This window comes from Balaenoptera ricei, chromosome 5, assembly GCF_028023285.1.
Source record: "Balaenoptera ricei isolate mBalRic1 chromosome 5, mBalRic1.hap2, whole genome shotgun sequence".
NCBI classification, from domain to species: domain Eukaryota; kingdom Metazoa; phylum Chordata; class Mammalia; order Artiodactyla; family Balaenopteridae; genus Balaenoptera; species Balaenoptera ricei.
This window is the reverse complement of record NC_082643.1, coordinates 96,046,240-96,069,428: the sequence shown is the minus strand read 5'-3', so window position 1 is coordinate 96,069,428 and position 23,189 is coordinate 96,046,240.

The window sequence follows — 23,189 nt, the reverse complement described above, 5'->3', positions numbered from 1 at the left end:
ACTACATTGCTTTCTGAGATTTCCCTTCATGACTGCCAAATATTATTTCTGACCTGCATAATTCCAGTAACTTCCTAACTCATGTCCTTGTCCCCAGTGCCTCTCTATTCCATTTGGTCACAACCGGATGTCAGAGGTACACTCCTGAAGTATAGGTTTGGTAACTTAACTCCAGCATCGTCCCTGCCCTTCGTGCCCGCTGAAGTCGTCCTAGGAAAGTACACAATGTCTCACACACAACAAATCCATTTCCAACTCTATTCCCGCACAATTCCTCTACGTGAAATCCGTGCCCAGAGAAACTCAAGTCTTCGCTTGTCGTAGGAAACAGCGTTCATTTTCTTGCCTCAATGCTTTCTCTCACCTAAAATGTCCTTCTGTCACATTTTCTGCTGATCTCTGCCCATATGTCAAAGGCTAAATCAAATGTCCACTCCTTTATGACATATAAGGAAAACAAATTATTATTCAGGTGGAAAGCTAACTGGTTATGTGGGAATGGAAAGTTAAAAAATTAATGTAAGAATGATTTTAAAAGTAAAAGTAACCATAATTAGTTCCTTATTTTGATCATGAGGATTAATTTTAAGTATCAATAAAATAAACCACCATTGTTTAGCACCTGCATTGTATCCAACTCAGCTTACAAATGAGAAAATGGATGCTTATAGATGTTAGTAAACTATTCAAGGCCTCATAGCTTTTATAGTAAAGTTAACATTTGAATGCAAGTTTGTCTAATAGCTTATAACATAGTCTTAACCATGACTAAATGACTTGGAGGCTTGTAGCCTAAGGGAATTAGTTGCTTTGTGAGAGAAAGAAACAAGAAGAATTTCATCTTTGAAATGTTTCATTTTGAAACATTTAAACAATGCCTAAGAGGAGACATCCACCAGTTAATTGCAAACATGGGAATAGAACTCGGGAAAGAAATCATTAATATAGATATTGATTTGAGTCAATTATGTGATGGTAAGAGATAAATTCCTATAAGTAAATGCATTACCAAATGAGAGAACATGTACAGAAAAGAGAAGGAAACCCAAAGCCAATATTTTTGAAAACTTTCCATGAATGATAATGAGGAAGAAATCGAAAGAGAGAAGCCAGGGGAATTTCAAGACATTCTAGGAATCCAACAGTATCATAATGTTGTAAAATAGAAAATAACTTGATGGTCTATGTTTAGGAAATCTTGGAGATACCTGAACAAGAAGTTGTAGCACATAAAATGGAAAGAGCTTGGGGAGTAACTCATATTGATGTTTTTGACTTTTACCAAAGAAGGAAGTTGGCTCTGGGTCTGGTTGGTTTATAGGAAAAGCTCTTGTTTAAGTACTTCTCTAAGAACTGTGCTCCCCCTTCTGAGGGACTTTCCAGGTAATGTGATCCATCCAAGTCCTCAAAACTACCCTTCACGTTCACTGAGTAAAACAGCACATTCTTTTTGGACAGTTTTTCTTTTTTCAGTTGAATTGTACAAGCTTGAGGACATCACCACTTAGTTTCCAAATGACTATTATTCAACTGAAAATGTTGACCAACCACTGAAATTTGGTGATTCCAGTGTTTGAAGGGCATTGTGATTATATATTACACTAGACTGCAAAGTTTTTCAGAACAGAGTCAATGTAATATTATTTCAATACCCATTGACTAGAACACCCCTCACAAATACAAACACACACGCCCACACACACACTCACACTCACTTACTTGACTCCAGCACCAAACATAACACGTGTACGAGGCATTCAAAAGGGGTTGTTGAATGAATTAATAAATGAATGAATAAGAAGATAAATGAATAAATAGCTTGCTAAGTGAAAAAAACAGATAAATGCTTTTGTAGACACAAATATAAATCAATAGAAATTATATTCCATGTAGCAATGCTATATAATTAGTACTTAGGCTAAAGGGATACAAAAATCAGCAAACCTTTCTAAAGATGAGCCCTCTACAGGGACACAAACTACTTCATATGGTAGAGTAAGTATTCAAGTAAATGTGGATTGGCTGGCAAAGATATAGCAAAGTATAATCTTACGTTACTGGAATATTGATTCAGATTATCTTGGAAGTACAAAATGTAACAATACATTTTTTAAAAATAATATCTCCTCAGATATAAAAAAGTAACATATCTGGATTGGTAAATGTTCTTGACAATATTCTCTCTTTTAGGTAATAGCTCTTGCACTTCTCATTTATGAGAATGTCTATTTCTTAAACAATTATTGAATTATTGAATCAGTCAGAAAAACTAGATTAGGCTGTGGTAATCAACTCTAAATCTCAATAGCCTAAAACAAAAATGGTTTATGTCTCATTCAGATTACAGGTCCATTTTGTCTCGGCCCTGGTGGGCTCTAATTAGAGATCCAGGCTGATGAACTCTATCATCTGGTACATCACATGTTTCCATTACAGGGGGGAAGAGCACATAGCAAATCATGCAGCAGCTCTAAAAGGCCTTCACCAAGAAGTGGTATGTGTTACTTCTCTCAAGTTTCTTTGGTTAAAACAAGAGTCTCCTTGTTAAGCAGAAGTCAATTTACTCTTTATTTTATTGTTTTAACAAATTACAACATAATATAGTCCAAGAGTAAGTTTTTGTTCTAATTCAACTATTCTCCCTGAATCAACCTCACCATATATGTGACATGTGTGTGTGTTTTACAAACTTTCAAAGTTAGAATGCAGAATTAGCAAATCTAGGACTTCAAATCTAGGGACCAAGTATTTATGCACTGTTTTCCATATGCCAGGCTCAGCACAAAGCACATAAGATAAGATGAAATACGAGGTGAACAAAGCACAGTCCTTGCCTTTGAAGAATACTTGCACTAGTGGAAGAGATGGATAAGTAAATAATTCATAATGAAAGATGTATTTGGTGTCGTGGCAGGGAAATTAATTCTGCATGGAAGGGTCGCAGAAGACTACATTGATACTGGAGGAATATTTAAAAGGGCAAATGGGAATTGGTTAAGTGTAAAATGGCAGATAAGATGAAGCGAGGTGATTGTCATTCCTAGCAGTGGGAATGGTATTAGGAAAGACATGGAGGCATTCAAATGCATTGTATCCCAGTGAGACAGAAAGTCTTTAACTGTGATTATGAATGGAGCACCCAAAGAAGACAGCCCAAAATGAACCCAAAGGCAAGCCAAGGCCAGGATGTAAAGTTCCTTGAGCATTACATAATCTTTCCTGAGGATCTAGTTTTCAGAGTGTCCCATGTTGTTCTTCAGGAACACCAATGATCTCTAGTCCTTAAAGATAAAAATTATAAAATTATAAAAATATTTTATAGTACTTTTAAAAAACGTATAATTGTCACATGTTCTTATGATGACTGATATTCAATACTTTTGAGATATTGCCAAAATATGTGAAAAATTAAAATAGGCTATATTTATACACCACATAAAAATATTTAAAATATAAGCTATTTTCCTTAAACAAAGAGATCTCTATTTTACTTAAACATAGGGACCACAAAAGATTGAGGGGAAATATATATGTAAACAATGAGTTCAACACTTAAATTTCACTCTGTTCAAGTCCAAAGGGAACAGCCTGCCAGGGCCAAACCCAGATGACCCTGAGTTGCACAAGTAAGCCTTTATGTTACAGGGACCTGAAAATCTCCACCAGGAGTTTACAAAGTAGAAACTAAATCTGAAACTAAACCCCAACTCCTAATCATCCTCTCCTGAAGTCACCAAATTCCATGTCCTCTGACCACATTCACCACTGAGTTACCACTGAGTTCAGCCCTGTTTCGGTTGCTATGGCTATTCTGTCTGGTTCCTAAAATATTAACTCAATCTTTCAAAAGAAATAGCAATGATAAAAATAGCTGACTGTTTCAACTGCTTCATACTAGCATATCTATTTTGGGTTTTCTACTAAGAAAACCCAAAATAGATATGATAAATTTATTAAAATGGTAGAAAACTTGAGAGAACTCCTGGTTGATGTCGGTTAGCAAAAGGAACAGTATGTAAATATTGTGTAACAGCGATTCCCAATTTAAAATGGTTCTTAAATATTGCCCTGGTACCTCTCCTGGCAATAGATATTTTTTTTAACAATTTAATATTAACTAAAAAGAAGAAAAAGAAATTTTAACATGTCTAATGCAATGTTATTTTCCACTAAGAAGCAGAATTATGGAATGTTATACATGTGGTATGTATTTGGATATTCAAGTCTTTAGAAACCAAACATACATATATTGAGAAATCAGATATCAAGGAACCTTTCAAAGGGTCAAACTTAATGCCACATATAACAGTAGAGCAAAGAAAAGTTCTTTCATATGTTGTTTCTACAAAGACTTAGAATATTTCTTTTATGAGAAAGGAATCCTTCAACAATAATCTCCTATATGGCAATCAAAATGTCCTGTATTGAAAAAGCTCTAATTTAAATGATGTTGGGAAAGGAACTGTCAGAACTTAGCTTCCTGTTTACAATAGGTACAATGTTAGTCAGCTTAGGCTGCCGTAACAAAATACCATAGACTGGGTAGGTTAAACTATAAAAAATCTATTTTCTCACAGTTCTAGAGGCTAGAAATCTCAGCTCAAGGTGCAGCCATATTTGGTTTCTGGTGAGAGTTCTCTTCTTGACTTGGAGAGAGTCTTCTTGTATTATCCTCACATGGCCTTTCCTCTGTGGTGCACAGACAGAACTCTGGTTTCTCTTCCTCTTCTTATAAGGACACCATCGCCATTAGATTAAGCCCCCTCCTTTAAAATTTCACTCACTTACTGTTAATTACCTCCCTATAGGCCTTATCTCCAAATATGGTCACTTTGGGGGTTAGGAATTCAACATATGAATTTGAAGTGACACAATTCAGTCCATACAAGTTCTTATCTAGAAATATTTAAAACCTCCCATTATATTCATATTCCTTTAGGAAAAAGCTATCTGAACCCTAGAGATGTTAATATCAGTTGGCAGAAGTTTCCACAGAAGGGAAAACTTGAGACAAGTGAGGAAATAGGAAATATTACTTCCCTACCTTCTCATTAGGAAGCAGCCTGTAGAGAATCCAACAGTTCCGCCCACTATATGCCACCATAATACTTTAATGCAATAATATATATCTATCACCAAACTCTCCATGCCTTCCTAGGCCAACTTGTTGAGCTGTGCTATAGTTTGGGTCTCACATACTCGTCTGAGCAGTTTGACTAATGCAACTGCATACTAGTCAAATGGAAGGGGTGTTGCTTTACATAGCAGAGCAAAACTCCACCAAAACTCTATAAATAGGGATGGAAATTTAAACATATAAAATGCAGAGTCATGTTATAGCAAGGTTAATGAAATGACCAGATAAATCTTTGCAGCTACCTGGCTAGAAGTTTAGGAATTCTAAGAGTCAATATTCAGTTGTATAATTTCTGAATTTTGGTTATCACTAAGTGCATTACCACAGTATTTCACTGCATTTCATTTTAATTATCAGTTAAATAATAAAGGGTTTACAGGGTGTGCTTTGAAACTAATCTTTGTTTAGCATGAATTCTATGGAAATATGGAATTCCTTTTTTCCTCTCTGGTGAAACCTATAAGATTATATATTTCTCAGACTGTGCCCTGATCTTGTCCTGAAGTCTAAAGGTAAAATGCAGTGACAAGAGTGAAGATGCCAATAAAGGAGAGGCAAGAAAGGCTCCAGGGACAACATCAGGAGACATCAGAGGGTGTTGGCTAAAAGCTCATCTTTCAGGCTACATCTGCTTTCAAATTCCTGTTTCCCCAGTTCCTTGTTGAGTCATTTTGAACAAAGCATTCATTTTTTCCCTAATCTTGAGGGTCTTTATCTGCAATCAAATAAAAACCCCTATCCACCTCATAGGGTCATCCTCAGGATTAAATGCCATAATAATTGTGAAGCACTCAGCATCATGCCTTGAGTTTCCCAAAGTCCCAGATGGTAGTAATTATTTTAGTATTAATGCCACTAGTAATGATGCTGGCAAAAGGGAGAGTTTCTACTATGAAAGTTTTCATGTTTATGGAATATTTGTAAATTAATGTTCAAATTCAAGGACAAACCTATAAAGATCTTTAGACAAGTTTCTGCTTAATCTAATATGTTGCTTGCTATTTGGTCAGATGTACTAATTCTATTAAGCTCTATTATTCAAGGTTACTCATTAGATGTCTAACTCCACAAAGCCATTAGAATGAGAATGAGATCAGAGGGCTACAATTTCCCCAGCATTTTACTTACAATAGATAAGCAAGTTCTAACAATTCTCATTTTTCAGATGAGGACATAGAGGCTCAGAGAGGTTAAGCGAATTGTTCAAGTTATCCTAGGTCCTAAGTATATATGCTAAAATTTAGATAACAGATTTACAAAGTTCACTATTAAGTATATTCTAGCTTAAGTGTCAGCAAAATTTTTTTTTGTAAAAAGCCGGATATCTTAGGCTTTGCAAGTCAATGGGTCTCTGCCTCAATGATACACCTCTGCCGCATAAAAGCAGATATTGACAGTAGGTAAAATAATGAACATGACTGTGTTCCAGTAAAACTTTATTTATAAACATGAGCAGCAGGCCAGATTTGATTCACAGGTAGTAGGTTGCTGACACCTGCTCTGGTTAATAGTTATAGTTTAATTTTAACAAGAACACTTAAGCATTAAAGAAAATCATGTCCATCTATGTGTCTCCCAAACAGAATGCCTTGAATTCTAATGGTCTAACTCATAGTAAAATCTTTTTCCATCATCCATTAAAAACTGTGCCTCATTGTACATTATTAGCCTAAGATACATATTTAGTCACTCAAATATATTTTAGACAGATTTTCACAGTAGTCACTTAGTATGTATTCAGTGAACAAATGAATGAATAACCAAATAAAGAAGCTATTAGTTGATACTTAGGCAGGACATCTGTATCATAACCTGCCTCCTATACAGATAAATTTGTCAGATCTTTATCAGACGTCTCCTATATGCCAGGTGCTCTGCTACTAACTGATTTGTACAGAAGAATAAGACATTATTTTTCCTTTCCAAGGATCTCAAGCCTGTGAGGCAAATAAAACTACACAAGTATAATAAGTATTGCATTTATGAAAATTGTGTTGACTCAGGATATTCAGATGTAGATTATTACAGGACTAGTCCTCAAATTTAACTTCTTGCAATGCCAATCCATATTGTATTACTGTTCAAGAAATGCAAGGATCTACCCTTCACACCAAAAAATCAAATTATGTCTACATTTAGCCTGGATTGAACTGATTTCAGGAGGATTAAAACTGGAAACAGCAGTTCTTTACTGGATAATTTTTTTCTTGTCATGTCCTTGTTTTATCTTTAAAAAAAAAACAGTTCTCTCAAACTTCATATTGGTTCTTTGGCCAAGTATTATTTTGGAAGTGAGTTACATACAGTCTATCTTTAAAGCTTGTATTCTTTAGTCCTTATCCATATGCTTAACCGGTTTTTTCCAAATTCCTTTTCTGAATTTTTCCTTAAGATCAACCATGCAACCACAACAGAGTAGAGCATAAGTTTAGGCTTTACCTTTATTGTTAAATGCATGAGGCATCACAAAAATTGCCAATGTTAAGCTGATGACAATTTGAGGAAGATGAATCGAGTGCCAAAATATGTGAGGGGAAATATCAATACACAGAAAACAGAAAAAGAAATGTCTGAAATTGTCATGGCATAGCTTTGAAAGACAAGATATTAAGAAAAGGTTTGGAAGAAAGTCATATAATCTGGATGAGATAAGTGGGTTTCATTTGTCACAGCCCTGAGATATAAGTCTTTCAGATCATTGAGAATGATGCTTTGAGTGTTATAATAGAACTAAAAACTGTGGAAGCATTTGATTTAATGCATTGACATCAGTTTTGTCTGCCAGATCCCAAGGAAGACATCTATAAGCCCATCAATCAACATTAGGATCTCTGTATTGAGCAAATGACATCCAAATCAGAAAGCTGTCGTCATTTAAAATGCATTTTTAAATCACTCTCCACTACCGTTTATAATGGGTATATTTTTAACTCTAATAATTAATCAACTTTGACACATTTCCTTTCTTTTTTTCTTGTTCTCCTCTGACATCCCTCTTTTATAAGAAGCCATTTTTAATTTCCTGTATGCAGAAAACCATCCAAGATATTCAGGTTTCTAAGTTTCACTGACAAAGGGGCTTTGGAGGTTATAAATTAAGAAAGTTGAAAAACAATCTTCAGCTTAGATAGCATCTTGACATACATGTGTCATGAGCAGAATGACATCTCCATCGGGAATACAAATTCACTGCTTCTGACTATCGCAGAAAGACATTGCTTTAAAATGATGTACCTCAAGCACACAGCCATATCACATTTCCCCACCTCTTTGAGAACCAGTTCATCAGATAATTTCTCTTAAAGAGATTCCAATACTGTAATTTGCCTCTGCTTTAATCAACAACGAGATAATATAGAAGCCACATTAAATGATTCAGAATGATTTAGTCAGAAGGAAACCCATTAGTCTAACCATATTTTCCCATACTTTTCAGCACCATGTCCTGTCATCTGGAAATAATAGGTACCATAAAAGCAAATTCTGAAGGCTTTAAAAAAATTGCTAGGAGAGAGCACCCAGTGTTTATCTGGAGGTTGATATTGCCACAAATTAATCAAAATGAGAATTTTTTCAGTAGATTTGAATTCGATCTCTGTATGAAAGAATGTTAAGAAATTACATTTAAGCATGATATATTTACATATTTATTTTCATCACATTGGAATATGCCATACTAATGTAGATGTTTTCATTCCCAGTAAATCAATGCATAAACTAAAACAAACAAAAAAAAAGAATGAGGAACTGACAGCTTGAGAAGATGACTAGTGCATATTAAAATATTTTGAGTCAGTAGTCTATATAAGGGTTCATGTCTTTTTTTTTTTTTTAATAAGCTACCAAGTCTTCAAGGTGCCATTAATGCATTAGAAATAGTCATTAAAAATCAAAATCGCTAAAGTTTAATGAATGTGATGGAGGGTGAGAGGGAGTGTAGAAACCGAAAAATTTAGTATTCGATCATCCTTTAACTCTGAGTTCCTCACAAATTGTGGGTTCTCAGTGAATACTGATAGATAATAATCTTACTTTCTAAAAATTCAGATTCCCCAGAACATTCTCCAATCCTCAGAGTGTATCAACACAGCAGTCCAAGTTATAATGAGGCTGTTTTGTAGCCAGCAGAAAGAAGAGTTGGGAGAAATAAGGTTTCAAATGATAGGGTGATGACAATAGCTGAAATGAACTCAATTTTTTTAATTGAATGAAAATTTCTAGTTACCATTTTGCAGAAGAAAAAATTGGGAACATTACAGTGGTGAGTAGAAAATTCTAATCTTTAATGAGACTCCTGAGTTCCTACTCCAGACCTCAAAATTTGCTAGGTCTTTCAAGGTGAAAGTGAAGAGGATAGTTATTAAGTAATAACAAATCCCTGTAGGGTTTTAATTTAATAATGCAAATAAGATAATCCTAACCAGTCTATTTGATGGCTGCACTACTTATGAAAGTACACTCAACAAAGCTACGTGGAATAGTCTAGTGGAGTCACCAAACTGCAATGGTTAAGACCTGGTTTCCATTGCCCATCTACCTCCTAAGTTCACTATAAGGACTAAATGAGCTAATGAAAGTAAAGTGGTTCATACAGGGATTTGCCCTCAGTAAGTACAAACTGTGACAAGCCCTTGTTCTCTTGGAGGTGATGGTTAAAAGAACAAGGAAAATGAATAAGTCTACAATGGGGAAAAAGAGCCCGTCTTTCTGATCTATTAAAAACAAGAGCCAATACTTTATAACACTTATTACATGCAAGCAATAAGTATTTGGAAATATTAACTCATGTAATATTCACCACAGCCTGATAACACAGATACTACCTTTATTCCCATTTTATGGATGAAAGAAGCTTAAGCAGAGGGAGGTTACATAGCTCGTCCAAAGGCACAGAGCTTTGTTTGTGTTAAGATTTTAACCCAAGCAAATTGACACCATGGCCTAGCACTTAGAGAACAGGCTCTCCAGCCTTTCACTTGCATTTGTATTATGGTTATTAGCAGTGAACCTATTGCCATCTACCTAATAGCTTATAAATATAAGTGGTTTTCAAAATAGCATCCTTGTGGTGTCCTAGCAATTATGAGGCCCAAAATCACAAGGCTCATTTTTCTCTTTATATCGAAGCATAAAGCAGAGCAGTTTAGGCTAAGTTTGTGCTAACTTGACCTCATTATCTCTTCTGAGAATAAGCAGAAAGATTTGGACTATGAACAGGGAAGATGTCTGTCTTCATGAGAACTAAGCTTCCATACCAATAAAAATGATAAAGAATAAAATGTTTTGTTTCAACATCCTTGTGTGACTAAAGCACTTAGGCCCCAAATGTATGATCACAGAATTATCTAGGACCCTATCATCCTTCATGATGTGAAAGATGAGTTAGATTTGATTTTAAAGTACCCAAGGAAACAAAATTGGGGGGAGAAATGGGATGAAAGAAAAACAAATCTCAGAGGCCTTCCAAAAATATTCCACCCGCACTACAGTTTTGGACAACACTGTCAGAGGAAAAACATTTAACACCCTCTTTCTTTAAAGCTGGATTTGTTTAACTGGCCAGGGCTTAAGAAAATGTCATGTTTATTCTGTGGGAATATTTGTGAAGAGCGAATTTAACTTGGCTCCAATGAAAGTTGTTTTTGTTGTTTGGGTTTCTTTAATGTTAGTGTTTGGGATGAGTTTGTTTTCTTTGGGGTGGAGGAAGCAACTTTTCATACAATTTAGTGGTTACTTGAAACCACCTCCACTGGACTCTCATGCATTCCACATTCTATATATCAGCGGTCCCCAACATTTTGGGAACCAAGGACCAGTTTCGTGGAAGGCGATTTTTCCATGGACGGGTGGGGGTGGGGAAGGGGGATGGTTCAGGCGGTCCTGCGAGCGATGGGGAGCGATGGGGAGCGACAGGTGAAGCTTCGCTCCCTCGCCCACCTCTCACCTCCTGCTGTGCGGCCCAGGGGTTGGGGACCCCTACTCCCTATAAAATATATTTCAGCTAGGTTTGTTTTCCCCACATCCAAGAAAGACTGCATTAATGTTGCTCAATTTCAGAAAGATTGAACCCACAGGGAGGATAATTCTAGATGATGCCAAACTGCAGGGGTTTCCTAAGCAGACTGCATATCATGTCACCTCTCTCTTGTCTTCCATCCTATGTCTTGGGGCCTCAATGGAAAAGCCACCATATTCAGATTCAGTGTGTGACTGAGTTAGGAGGCTAGACAATTTTGTCTCTAATGAACACAAAGTCTGAAGCTCCTTCCCCCACCTCTATGTCTCCTCATATTCTGACCCCTTCTCCCCCAACATGTACACACAATACACACAAACCAGAGTCCCAGCGTGGCCTCAGGCTTTGCTTTGTCCCTTTCGCTCTCAAGAATATTCTGCAACTTTAAAATAGCTCTAAGCCAGACTCCTACACGGGTAACACAAGAGAGTCTGATTATAGACTTTATTTACTATGTGGCACATGGGAGAGTTATAAGGAGAGGTTTAATGAGACAGTTTCAGTATTTTTAAAATTTAAGTTATAGGTCATTCTTTTTCTCACTTTAGTTATCATAGGCAGTTTGGCATAAAATGTCCTATAGAAAAAGTATGAACATAGAATCTGTGTCTCAGTCCAACTCAAAAATGCAAAACCGGACTGGAGCGTGGTATACGCACACTCAAGCTGAGTCTGGGGAGAGTCAAATGGAGAGACTATTTCCCAGAGTGTGGGCAGGGGAAAAAAATTAAAAAGAAAGATAAGACCCAGAACATTAACCCTAGTCCCAAAGGGGCAAGAAGACAAAGCCTTGAGTCTGTATCACATTGGACAGCAGGTATGGCCTCAGAAAGGGGATGGAGGTAACTACAGGACAGTCACTGACATCCCTCTCCTCTTGCCCTCTTTTCTGCTCCAGTCTCTCCTTTGGGCCAGTAAAATCTGAAAGCCAGAGGGCAAGGGAGTCTGGCCATGCAGTCTGGACAGGTCAACCTCCCAGGGCACAGGGCAAAGCACACTGGAGAATGGATCTTTGGGGGCAAACAGCACAAATATCCTGAAGATTATGTTTAGAAGTTTAACAGTTAGATAGTGATGATAGATAGATAGATAAAAGTAGTTTATTGAGACACTGTTGAATTCAAATATGTTAAAACTCTGAAAAGCCTTTGTATCAAATTCACACTATGTTAAAGTCTGGAAGTCTCTTCCCCCACCAAAGCCCAGCTAAAAACTAAGTTGAAACTGTATAGGCAACACCTCTGTGAATAAAAATATTTATTACCCAAAGTATTGCTTTCTTTCAAAATACATCACTTTATACTTTGAGAGAAAAGAGATTGTAATCGGATCTTTCCCATTCTGTCTTTGCTCTGGGATTTTAAAAGGCATCCTGCTACATTTCCAATTCAGGTTTGGAATTCAAGACTATAAGATTCTGGGGATTGCAAAATGATCATTTTACCAATAAAAATGGTTTTGAGCTAGGCTGATTGTTTTTTCTAAACTGAACTTAAGTCAGAGGATAAACATTCCTGTTCGGTATCTATTATTATTCAAAGTATTTCCATACTAAGAAATCATGGAGAAATCCTAAAGAAAAGAAAAGAAAAAAAAACAGAAGAGAAAAAAAGAAAGGAAAGCCAGCTGCCTCCATCTACCCTGGAGATAGGCATGAATGGTGCTAATGGAGTGAGCTATTTAGCTAAGTAAATTGGATGTTTTTCTAGCCTTGATTGACTCACTAGCAGTAAAATGAAATTTGACAAATACCGCATTACCCTAGTAGTGCTAGAGTTCCACTGATAGCTGCTATAGGATTCTGACCTGGCAGTGATTGGACACTTCCTCAGAAAGCAAGAGCAACTCCAACCTCATGATGAAGCAAGGGGCTGAATGGTTTCTCATTGCTGAAGAAGAATTTTTTTTTTTAATTTGTATTTATTTATTTATGGCTGTGTTGGGTCTTTGTTCCTGTGCGAGGGCTTTCTCTAGTTGTGGCGAGCGGGGCCACTCTTCCTCACGGTGCGCGGGCCTCTCACTATCGTGGCCTCTCTTGTTGCGGAGCACAGACTCCAGATGTTCAAGCTCAGTAATTGTGCTCACGGGCCTAGTTGCTCCGCGGCATGTGGGATCTTCCCAGACCAGGGCTCGAACCCGTGTCTCCTGCATTGGCAGGCAGACTCCCAACCACTGCACCACCAGGGAAGCCCTGGAGAAGAATATTAACAGAGAACTGGGAGGAGTGAGAGCTCTGTCTGGGTGTCCATGAAAAGAAGAATTAACTTCTCCAGGTTCCATGCATAACCTACTTGACATCAAATGACCAAAAATGGCTCAACTTATTTTCCATTACAAGACGCTCCCATGCAGTTGTCTTGTTGTTAGGGAGAGACAGAGAAAGCGCTGGAAGCGCCAACGCTTAAGCAGCTTGTTTGAATCATGCTCCACGGCAGGTCCCAAAACTGGTGGATAATTACAGGAAATCTCTGGAAAATGGTTCTCATTTACAAATGAGAAAGTGCTTCTCCTCCCCGCGGGCCACATCAGACAGAGAAGTGAAGAAGCCCGGCCACACTGTCGTTTGCACACTAGATTTCAGCCATATCCACAGCTTTCAATCCCTCTTTCTTTTTTTCCTTTGGAGTCTTTGCCCATTGGCTTCATGCTGTCTGGACATACTTCCGCTGGCTTACCCCATGGCTCCTGTTCTCACAGCCTCCTTCCTCTCTCCCCACCTCATTTTCTCTCACCTTGTAGGTAGGATGACAGTTTCCTGCCCATTTCTCCCTCTAGGTATTAAGCTATGAGAGAATAGGGACCAGGTTTGAGGCCCTCTTTTTTCAACATTTAACAGAGAGCCTGACATGTAGTAGACCCTTAATAAATATTTATTCAATGCATGAATGAAATTCTCATCCGGCTCTAATTATACAGTAGCCCTCCTGAAGGCATGTCCTCTTTCTTTTTTTTTTTTTTTTTTTAACATGGGAAATTAAACCAAAACTTTCCCAGGGCTTTTGTACTAACAAATATTCTAAGCAGGTTTCAGAAATGTCTGAAAAGCCATCCCTTGCCACATCAGTCTACAAAGAGTCTTGCTGCTGACAAAGCCACAGCAAGGGCAGACGGAGCTGAGAGACCTTCATTCAGGGTAGATGGTGACTGTGCTTTACTTTTATACAGAGCTCGAGAGTGTTTTGTGGCGATGGCACTGTCTTATTAATATCTAATAAAGAGATTAAAGTGACTCCCAAAGAAAACTACTGCTATTGTAAAGTTTCCATCAAGAAAATTGCTTGGCCTAGCAGTTGTGGCCAAAGAACATGGGGATCCCCTTGTCAAAAGTCCTGAAGATTTAGGAGGAAAAGGAACCAGTCCAGAGTACATTTTTTTTCCATTTTGTTGACTGGCAACATTTCTTTAACTTCTCTGAGACTCATTTTCCACATTTGGAGAATGTGGATAATCTAGGACTTACAGAGTTATTATAAAAATAATAAGAAAAATTATATGTGTATATATGTACACAATCACACATATATATGCTTAGCTCAGTGATTTACACTTAGTAGGTACTAAATATTTAATAATTTATGAATTTTACTAGTGCTACACTAAAATGTTAGAAGGATGGGCAAAATATTAAGATGCCACGTTGTCACACTCAAAAATTATATACACATAGAGAATTTCAGGGTAAATAGAACTATCAAATAACAAGAAATGTGTTAAGTAGAACAAAGAGTATAGCTAAAAAAAAGCTTGCCTAGAAAAACATAGACTACACAAAGTAAAATATTTATAAGAAAGAAAAAAGGAAATATAATCAAAATAATAAAAGTAAAAGAGGAGTTCTTCATGGACATTTATCTCTGTGTAAAATAAATAGGGGGGATCAACTGAGAAGTGTCTAAAAATGCAAACACTTTAAATATTTTTGTAAATTCTATGCTTATATAACTATAGATATGAATTATATTTACTAGACAGACTCTGAAGCACATTACTTACTCCCAGCAGAGGTCCCAATAGGAGTCCCAGCAGTGTCACTCAGCATTCAGATACCCTCATCCTGGTCTGGAGCATCCAAGGGGTACATCATCTATGGGGGGTACATCATCTATGGCTGGTTTTGTACCAAGAATGGAGTAGCCTCCTGGGAAAGAAATAGGAAGTCTGAACCTCCACTTTGGTTGTGCTAGTGGTGCAATGCTCACAAACATCTGCCCAGTGAGAAGAGTAGAGGCTGAAATTTCACCCAAACTCCCTTCTTTAAGTGTTGTGACCCAGCATGTGGCTAGATACACATAGAAAGAGCACCTTGTTTTAATTTATCCACCCCAAATCTCTGGAGGTAAAACAAGAAAACCCAGTGCTAGAAGGAGGAAAAAGCTTCAGGTGTGTCCTATTAAATTTTTTCCCTTCTTTCCACTCTTTTCTACCAGAGATTGTGACCAGAAGAAGAAAAAGTAGATGTGAAGATACAAAGACAGGAAACAGATCACCAGAATTTCAGCACGTTATCAAGTGCACACAGGAATAGTGTAAAGGAATGGGAGGGGTTAACCTTGAAGCAGCTGCTGGCATCCACTGAGGGCCTCAGTTGTGGGAGGACCAGTCCAACGGTGGAATAAAAAGGATGCAAGGAGGACATGGCACATGGGGAGGGCAGAAGTCCCTGCAGTACTGCTGAGGGGGCCAGGCAAAAAGAATCAATAGCAGGCGTCCTGCAGCAGCCAAGTTCATGCTCATGGAACATGGTAAACATGGGTAGTGAGGTATCCAGGGCAATTGCCATTCTAGGGATGAACTTCCTCACCAAAATTTCCTAGGAGCTTTGAAAAGTAAAATTCCTGGCCACAGTCTCAGAGACTTGGTAAATCTGCATTGGGGTCCTGGAAATCTGAATCTTTAAGACAGCCGCCAGGTTTTACCTTAGATTTGAAAATAATTGGTCTAGAGGGAGAACATGAGGCAATCCCTGGGGAATCTGAATTCTTGTTGGGGAAAATCTAGTGGGCAGAAGGGTTAATATTTCTATAGGGTGAGAGAAGACAAAACAGAAAAATATTATTTTGTTACAGTTTGCCTATTTCTATCCCTTTGGTATCCATATCAGAGGACCAGCATCTTTTTGGTGTTTATGATAGAATTAAGAAGCAAATTAGAATTGTAAAAATGAAAGTTTCTAAAAAACAATTACTTAATTGGCAATGTAATCATATGAAAACTGTGGACTCAAAATCTGCAGAACCTAAGAAATTGTCTGGATTTTTGTTTTTCTTTTGTTTCAATATTTTTAAGAATTTTTAGTAAGCAAGAAATGTCTCAGATACCTTGAGGGGCTGGGTACAAAAGCAATAGAAATAAAAATCTCATCATGTAACTTTACTTAAATGTAGACACCAGTAAATCATCAATTTGTAATTTTCTAAAGCTCCTATACATAGTTTCCAGAAAAATAAAAGTGTCCTTAATAATCTGCTTTCCTTTGTGAGCAGTAGACAACTGAATAAGTAGAGGGAAAGAAATGAAGGAAAAACAAAGAAGCTATTGATGGATTCTCTCTGTACTATAACACTCAACACAGTGGAAGGATTGGAATCACAATACACCATCATTGCTTAAGTACACAACCATAACCTGAATAGAATCTATGTCCACACAGCTAGGATTCAAAGGAAAGTTAGCAGTGAACATACATTTGTATCTGACTCCTGAATTATAAAGTTGAAACGATACCGATATCATCCTTGTGGGAATATAAAACATTTTTCTTCATTGTCAACATTTAACGTTTTTGAATGTAGATAAGCTTCAGAAAAGTAGCTTTCCACTTAGAAGGAATCATTTTGTCAGAATTTATAGCAGCCAGTGATGTTTGCACCTGGGGCTGAAGATGTCCTCATTCAAAAAGGACTTTCCCACCTAGAGGTATGTGCCTGCTGCCATCACAATTTTATTAAAAAGTCAATTCTAACCTACTTGCATGTGTCCTAAATTGTTCCTGGTGTGTAATAATAATTTTTTAATGAATGAATAAATGAATATGCCAGATTGATATATGGCATAAGCTGTTCTAGTACACTTTTTATACATCATGGGGTGTAGAAGTTTCTCTGTGCAACAGCAAAGGCCTGTTTCCTAACTGTTGTACAGCTGTTATGAAAATAGGTCCTGAGTTTAGTGCATTTCTTATCTTGTACCCTCCAGACTACTGAGGATATCTTTTCCTTTTTGTTTGTTTGTTTTCTGAAAGCAGTGGTACTAATTCTAATTAGCTGTCAATTTAAAAGGAGATTTCTTACTTTTAACTAAAAAGATACCTGTCACCGTGGTGATGCTGTTTATGTCAGGTGAAATAGAGTTCCAGCTGAGGTGGACTTCACATCCCATCAGTCTCTCCAACCACTGCCCAACTTCTGCCATTGCTGTTGCAGGAATACAGAGTCCAACTTCCCTAGTGCAACCCAGAAAGGGCTCCCCAAGCCTGATGCTCTCAAGTTACGCTGAAGATCTTTCCTATCCCTGACCCCAGTGACCTCCACAGGGCTACCTATGGACAAGTTTTATCGTTCCTGCAGAACTGGAAAGTTGTCACTCAAAATGGTGTCCTTGGCCCTGGTCAGTCCAAGCACGTGATCCAAGTGCTTCTGTGATTGACCTAAGTGATTGGGCTCCAGGAACAGCAGGGGAAGTTTGGCATTCATTGTTGTTATTGCACAACCAACTGGCCACACCATGCAGCATGGGAGATAGCATAGCTAAGAGGACAATATGTTTCTCCCTATTCTTTATCTTTTGCTGGAATACCTACTCCAGATCTCTTTAATCTGAGAATCAGAGCCATCCCTCTGGTTTAAAAGACCCACTCCTACAAAGGACAAAGTAGTCCTGCAAAGGACAAAGTAGTTATATCAGGTTTGCTTATGAATACTTCTTTGAAATGGATATTGTAGACTAATGATAATAGCAATAGCTCCATTGTAACAAAAAGTTATCTGTTGCTTTCCTTATCCAGTGAAATACCAGATGGTCTAGTCATCAATTAAATGGCTCTGAGTTCACACACTCTGTGGCCCAGCCAACGTGGACACATCATACACTTTAGATCCTGATATTGGTAAGAAAACTCTTACGTTAGTGTTCTCTGATTTTATTACTATTTCTAAATAAGAACAAGTTATATTTATAGAAAACAGTTTAATAAATATATGAGTATAAAGATAAGCCAAACACTAAACACAAAATGAGAGAAGGGCTAATCCTGCAAGCAAACAAACCCAAAGATATCTAAAGTAAAAGAAATAAAAAGATGGGAAAAAGAGAAAAATGGATTTCATTGGGATCCAAAACCCATTAACGAATAGTCACACCTGAATATGTAATATACCTGAAATGCTTGATGAGTCACAAATTGTTTCAGAAAATGCCTAAGACAGATGTTCCAGTCAGGAGAGCTCAGGGCCTTATCAGACATATTTTAATTCAATCCAATTTGGAAAAAATAATTAATGAATATCTACTATGTGCCAGTCTCGGAAAAGTTTAGAAAGCTGACTCTAAGCTCCATAATACTATGAAGCATATCAAATCTGTTTTATTTGCCAGTCCCTAGCACAATAACTGGCTTATCCATCAATATGTGTATATTTATTTATATAAAGGAATGGATTCATCCCCTCTTTTCTGGGACTAGAAAGGTAGTCTTCATGGTTGGATTGCATTCACTAATACAGAAAAAAAATTTCACACACCTGTTTGTTCCACACACCCATGGGAGGTAAGCAGGAAAGATATCATTAGCTGAAAGATATCATTAGCTGGGATTACTTGATGAAGCAACTAATTATTGGGTTAAGCGATTTACCCAAAGCCAGGCAGCTAAGTAGGAACAAAACAGGAACTTTTCTTTCCCCTCTACTATGATGCCTGGGGCAACACATCAGGGTCCAAACTCATACCATGGTTTCCTGTTCAACTCAAGCAGTGGGAAGTACAGTCATCAGCAATGCCCCAATCTTGACTCATGTGGATATATTTCTTTCAGAATATAGCCTTCACAAACCACCATGCAGACAGAAACTGACATTTGTTGAGTTCTGATTATGTGACATGCACTGTACCAGATTTTACAGATGTTAGCTTATTTGACCCCAACTAATTACTCTCTGACATAGGTATCATTTCCCTTTTGAGGCATTATATATGGGGAAATTAAATAACCTACCCAAGGTCAAAGATTTGGTAAGTGGTTGAGCTAGGATTTCCACAATCTCAGTCTTGTTTCAAAGCCCACTGTCTTTACTTTATTACACACTGCCTCCAAGAAAGAAAAATTAGCTGCTCTTCACAAAATATCTGGGGACTCCTGCCCTAAGAAATAACTGAGCAAGCTAGCAGTGGACCTCTCTAATAAGAAGTAACCCTGGTTTCCTTTGATCAGAAGGAATGCTTCAGAACTGCATGGTGTTTACAATGCTTTGCTCCAGGAATTGCTTTCTTTCCACTGAGATGTGAAACCACAAACTAGTTGCTTTGGGTAATTAAAGATCCTTTGCACCAACTGAATGTGTCAACAGCAAATGTCCTGGGTAAATTTCAAGTAAGTAATTACATTCTGCCAATCTGAAATGCCTTTCTAATTTCATTCTCCTAACATATCCACTTACTGTACCTTTTACTGTGGCTGTAGATAATTCTAAAATAACCAAGACCACACAGTCCGTTGTCCCAAATAAGAATGAGAAAATGGACTTTCATTTGAAGAGTGTGTCAAGTTCTTCTATATCATTGGATTGAAGCAAACATATAAATATTAGGAGTTCATTTTTCCCCTTACATATCATGTTTCTTATGGCTAATTCAAGCAACCAGAAATAAAAGCTGATTTTATCTTCTTTTTCTACTTCACCTGCTATAGTGTGGGTAAGGCAATTTATTCACATTATAAAAACTTTGCATTCCTTGGAGAAAAAAGTCTATTGAAATATTACATTTATAATTACAGACAACCTAATACTCAAGATATTTTTAAAACGCTCCACTCTAGAAAATAAAGTATCATCCTAAAACCTATCATACATGCTTTATTGTAACAAGCCACGTTATGCCCCAAAGGGGAAAAAAATCTCAACAGCATGCCATAATTTGCAAGATATTTTTCTCATTTTCTCTCTCTCTTAGTAGAGAGAACTTCTCTGCAGTAGATCATGTTTAAATTTACTGACAAATCAGCTGGATAAGTAAATATTACAAGTAGAAAAATATACTGTATTCTATAAATTAATATTTCAAGCAAAAACTCTCAAAGAATTTGCTTTTATAACTAATCCTCCTCACTAAAAAAATATGGTATATAATCAAGCAATTTGTAAACTAATGTCTGTCTAATAATTCTGTAATTGCTATGAAAGCAAAGCAACCAACTGTTAATCACGTACTGTTGACCTCATGATCTCATTTCCAAAAGTAGGTTTATAGCTATGCCTCAGAATTTTGAGTAACATAAAAGCAGAAAAATTGCCTTAGGAATATATGTTTGTTTCCATTTTTTATAGAGCCTGAATGCCTCTTATTCTTTGATTCCATGAAAATTATACAATATTTTTCAAACTCTCAAAAGTAAGTCATAAAACAGGATCACTAACTACCAAAAATTGGCTCTTTTCTTCAAGTCAAGTGTACCAATTCTTCATAGTGGCCACATAGAACCTCATTATTTTTAAACTTAGCAAAAGGTCCAGAAGCCACAGCCACATTCAAGTTGAAAGAAATGGGAAATTGTTGCATTATAAGCTTGAAGCTATTCCTCAGGAATGAAAGTGGTAAGTGGCTGAAAAGTATCCCCGGATTCAATCATAGAACCATTTCCAATGAATCTTAACTTTAATTCTTTGTCCCTTCCTGGAGGTCTCTAGACCTGGAACTTGGCCAGAATTATACCCAAGTTCTAAGACACAATTGCCAGGTGAATAGTTCAGTGACACGGTTTAAGTGTGTGTGTGTGTGTGTGTGTGTGTGTGTGTGTGTGTGTGAATTAGCTGGGAAGATGCCTGGATTCTGAGCAGTCCTCATTCGATAGTTAGTGGAGGTAAAATGCAAAGACGTTAGAGAGACTTAAATCAGAGGTGAAGCTAGAACCCAAGCCTATAGACTCCCAAATCAGCTCTTTGGTCTACCCATGTTTCTATGTACTAAATTACTTCCTTCTTTTGCTTGCCTACAAAGTATAAACTCCTGGGTCGTAGCATTAACCTCTCTAATTGTAACCTTCTCTGTAAAATTTATCTTAGTTAAAATCTTGTGTGAAAAATATCTTCAACAAATGTTTATTGAATTATACTTGATACTTTTTCTAGCATCACCAAGCCAATCCCAATCTAAGTTTCTCACATTATCTTTCATTGTTTCCCAACATTATCCTTATATCTCTGTCCCTGATGTCATCTTATAAAAAGCAATGCAGAGCTCCTGTCTCCTTTAGGAAATTAATTTTGGATTTTTTTTCTCCCTGCAAATGAGGTAATGACAAGGTCATGAGGAGTTTTAAGAAACACTTGCCGTGGGTTCAATCATCCTTTTGTTCGCTGGTCATTCCTAAGCTGAGAAAAGTCAATAATTTTCTGTTACTGTAAAGATTTTGACAGCTACACAGTCACTGCAAAAATATGCTCCAGGCCCTGAAGTAATCCATCTCATTAAAGCCTGACCTTTGACAAAAAAATGGCAAGGAGTTAAATATTTTACATGTTTCTCATGGCAAAATGTTATTTCTCCATAAAAGAGCAATCCAGCGAAGACACTGGAAGATATAAGAAGTTTTATACAGAGCCAGGGAAATCAAAAGTCATAAGATGATGATGATTAACTGTGTAGGTATCTACAATGTCTAATAAATTGTCCATAAATGCTTTTAGATGACCATATAATAGGGAGAACTGAATTCACATGATATCTCATTTTCTTATCAGTGAAACAGAAGCAATGATAAAGATAAATGGAATTTTTTTCTTAGTGGATTGCAACTTTTTTGCTGAAATTGGCTATGATCTTAGAAGAAGTAATGGGAGTAGAAGTATTCTTGGATTACCACTTATTTTAGGAGAAGGCAAATAGGAAACACTAGCACCTACTTAATGCCTATTTTGTCCCACATATTGTGCATGCCTTATCTTATGTAATCTTCATTTTGCAGAGGATGGTGCTAATAATCTTCTTGCAAAGGATGATGCTAAGAGAGATTAAACATTTTGTTCAATGTAACACAAATAGTAAATGAACTAGAATATGAGCCCAGTTGTACTACTCCAACATCTATACGTACACTTTTCAAACCTCAAAGGAGCTAGAAATAGAAGAATAAGAAATTTGGAAACTTTCTAGAATGTTCAGTGTAATATCTCTCACCTAAAATTCAAACACACAGATTGCATGTCATGTTTCAAATAGCATACTGTGGGAAAGTAGCACACTTCTAAAATAGATGATCTACTGGAACATTTTCAGATCCAAGATTTTAACTTAATAATGTTATTGTAAGATTTTATGCTCAAAATGATACTATCCCTTCCATCCATTGAATCTGACACAATATCTCAGAAGATACTTCATCCTTTGATTTAGGGGCTTTAGTATTCAAATCCAGACTCAACAGATCTTAAGGATCAGGAATCTTCAAACTACACCATATCCAGTGGCTTGGAAACAAAGAAAGGTTGTTCAAACCTAGTTCATTTAGATTTGGGGAGCGTGCATTAATAAATATTTCCCTCAATTCCACAAAATCTGTAAAAGAAAGCTATAAAGAAACAAAAGTGTTCTTTACGATCTTGCAAAACCTAATCAAATACCCCGCTGGAAAAATGGTTCATCTGCCTCTTAAGAATATTATAGCAATTGTCTTTGAAGTTGCCTGCTCCTCCTCAATAGTTGACAGAAGAGAGAAGATAATACTTCATTTAAACAAAATCTTTATTGGATTATCAAGTGCAGGCCCTGTGACCTGTGAACCAGGAAGCAGTTCCTCGCGGCTCACCAAGGAAGGCAGGAGAA